The sequence below is a fragment of the Letharia columbiana genome, assembly GCF_014066305.1.
Source record: "Letharia columbiana isolate WasteWater2 chromosome Unknown Sc0000002_s0, whole genome shotgun sequence".
In the NCBI taxonomy this organism is placed as follows: domain Eukaryota; kingdom Fungi; phylum Ascomycota; class Lecanoromycetes; order Lecanorales; family Parmeliaceae; genus Letharia; species Letharia columbiana.
This window is the reverse complement of record NW_023501038.1, coordinates 1376552-1380281: the sequence shown is the minus strand read 5'-3', so window position 1 is coordinate 1380281 and position 3730 is coordinate 1376552.

Here is a 3730-nt window from a genome sequence, read left to right as displayed (position 1 = left end):
TTAATTTCTATAGTTATTATTAATATCGCGATTAAATTTATATAATAATAGTACGTCTTTTTTATTAGCGAGTATCCTTATATTTAATAACTTTAATTTCTATAATTATTATTAATATCGCGATTAAATTCGTATAATAATAGTACGCCTTTCTTATTAGCGGGTATCTCTATATTCGATAACTTTAGTTTCTATAATTATTATTAATATCGTAATCAAATTTATATAATAATAATATATCTTTCTTATTAGCGAGTATTTCTATATTTAATAGCTTTAGTTCTTATAATTACTATTAATATCGCGATTAAATTTATATAATAATAGTATATCTTTCTTATTAGAAAGTATTCTTATATTCGATAGCTTTAATTTCTATAGTTACTACTAGTATCGCGATTAAATTCGTATAGTAATAATACGCCTTTCTTATTAACGAATATTTCTACGTTCGATAGCTTTAATTTTTATAATTACTATTAATATCGCGATTAAATTCGCATAGTAATAGCACGCCTTTCTTATTAATAAATATCTCTACGTTTAATAGCTTTAATTTTCATAATTACTACTAGTATCGCGATTAAATTTATATAATAATAGTATATCTTTTTTATTAGCGAGTATCTCTATATTCGATAGCTTTAATTTTTATAATTATTATTAATATTACGATTAAATTCGTATAGTAATAGTATATCTTTCTTATTAATAAATATATTAATAATTATAAATAGCTAAAATATAATAGAAAATAATAGACGATTCTTAATAATATTTAGTCTTAAATCTATAGCTTCTTTATCTTATCTAAAAATAAAAATATTTATATCTAGAATTTAAAGTAAGTATATTTTAATATATAGTTATTAAATATCTAGATATAAATCTTCTAGCTAAAAAATTAATTTCTTTAAAGTTAATTAATATAATTATAATAATAATTAAAAGTATAATTATTATATTATATAATATAATTTAATAAATTAAATTTAATAGACTTCGCTAATATAACGCTAAATAGATTTTAAAATATTAAAGCTATAAGTAAAAATTCTCTCTTTCTTTCTTTCTTAATATCTTAAATATTTTTTCTTATCGATATTTTATATTATAACTATTTTATCTTATTCGCTTTAATCTAATTTAATAATAATATATTATTAATAATTATTAATCTCGATAGCGATTCTATTATATTATTATTATATAGAGATAATAATATTAATTTATATATTAAGTTAATTTATTTAAAAGATAATATAAATCTTAATAATCTTTTTAACGATATAAATAATTAGTTGAATAATTATTTATTTAATCTTTATATTAAGGCTTTAAGTTAAAAGAAAATCTTAAAGTCTTCTAATCGTAAAAAGATAATTACGAAAAAAATCGAATAAGATAAGCTTTTAATTATTCGCGCTCTCGATATAAAGATTATAAGAAAGAGTATTTCGAGATCTTTACTTATAAAGACTAAAAATTAATATTAAAAGTAAGAAAATAAGTATAGTAATATAATATTTTATTAAGTAATATATATATATAATTAATAATAATTTAACTATTACTTTATAAGAGATTAAAAGATATTAGAAATTAATTAATTTACTTTTTTTAAAAAGATCTTTTACTTATATAATATAAGAGATTATTAATATAATATTATCATCTTATTATATTATACGAATTTAAGCTTTTATATTAAATATATTATAAGAAGTTATTAAAGTAATTCTAATATCGAAATTTCATCGTATATTAACTTTCTATTAAATTATTATTTTATTAATAAATTATATAGTTAATAACCTCTATACTATTTATAATAAAAGAGTTATATTAATAATTAAAGATATAAAGCTTATATAAATAATATATCGATATATAATAAGAGAAAGTATATAAAAAATAAGAATAAGATAATTAAAAGTGCTTTATTTAGATAGAAGAGAATTAAAATACTTAATATAGAATAGAATTTTAATTATCTTTTTAATTACCGAAAACGTATAAATTTATTCTTATAACGATAATTTCTTTATATTCCCTTTATTAGCGAGAACTTATTATTTAAAAAAATACGTAGCTAATAATTCTAATATAAAAAATAAAATCTCGAATTCTTAAATCTTAAAGTATTATAAATTAAATAATAGTTATAAACGATCTTAATATAAATTAGATTAGAAGTAAGAATCTAAATACGATCTTTATTATTAATAAGGAAATCGCTAAGAAAGAGATAATATTTAGCGTCGATTTATATTTTCGAGTATATAAATAGAATATAGTCGAATTATAAAACGCGCTTATAGACTAAATAAGAATTTAAATAATTTATAAATATAAATTTTTCTTACGAAAGCTTATTAAGATAATTTACGAGAGTATAAAATCTCTATTATTTTTATATTCTTATATCGTCGATAGCTTTATCTATAAAGATATTTAATAAAATAAAAATATCGATTTAATTAAAGACTCGATCGATAAATATTTCTTTTTAATCTATAAAAGTACGCTTAAAATCTAACTAAACGTTAGAAATTAGAAATTTATACTTAATTACTATAAAGTATTATTTTAGCTCTACGCGAAGTCTAAGATTTAAGATCTAGATTATAGAATCGATTATATCTATTACGCGTATAAGATAAAAGAGAAATATTAGATATAAGTAAATATAGAAATACTTAAAACGTAATAATAATTATTTTAAGAAAGAGTCTTAAGCGATAATATTAATTATATATATATATCGAGAGTATAAAATAAGATCTCGAATTCTTAAATCTTAAAGTATTATAAGTTAAATAATAATCGTAAATAAACTTAGTATAAATTAAATTAAAAGTAAGAATTTAATATAATAGCGAAAGTTTAAGACGTTATTTATAAGATCGAAGAAGAAAAAGCTAAAAAGTTAAAAAAGAAAAATAAAAGTAAATTTAATAGAAATATTAAAGCTAATAAGAAGAAAGATTTAAAGAGAATAAGACGTATATTTAATAAATATAAATATTTAAGATATAAACCTTAATCGAGAAGTACTATCTATTTCTAGATATATCTATAAATAGAAAGTACTCGCCGCGTAAAAAAGATATTATAGTCGAAAAGAACTATATTTTAAAATCGATTATAACTCTTAATAGAAATATTAAAGGGGCTTATAAGATAAATAGCGTAAATAATTAAAAACTTAAGAGTATAAAATTATCGCTTTACTATTATTAAGTATAAGAAATAATTTTTATAAAGAATTAAGATATCGATAATAAAGAGCTATTAGATAATATATTAATAAGTCTACTACCTCTTAATTATCTTAAAAAAAATTATAAACTCTAAGAATTAGCGTTCGAGATAAGAGAAAAGAATTTATAATATAGAATTCTAAATATCTTTCTAATTAATAAATAGCGAAATCTATTATAATCTCTTTTTTTAAGCTCTTATATTTAAGTATTTATATCTTAATAATAAAAATAAAAAGTAATTCGAAATCTTATTATTATAGTTATTAACTATTATTCTAAAAGTCTTTTCTATCTTATTATTATTTTTATCTAACTTTTATTTATTTAGCGTATAATCGTAATTCTTTAACTATTATTTAGTCGAGTCTAATAAATCTAGAAAATTATTATTATTTATATTAAATTATTATACTATTAAATTCCTCTATATTACGCGCTCGATCTTATTAAAATAAATATATAAA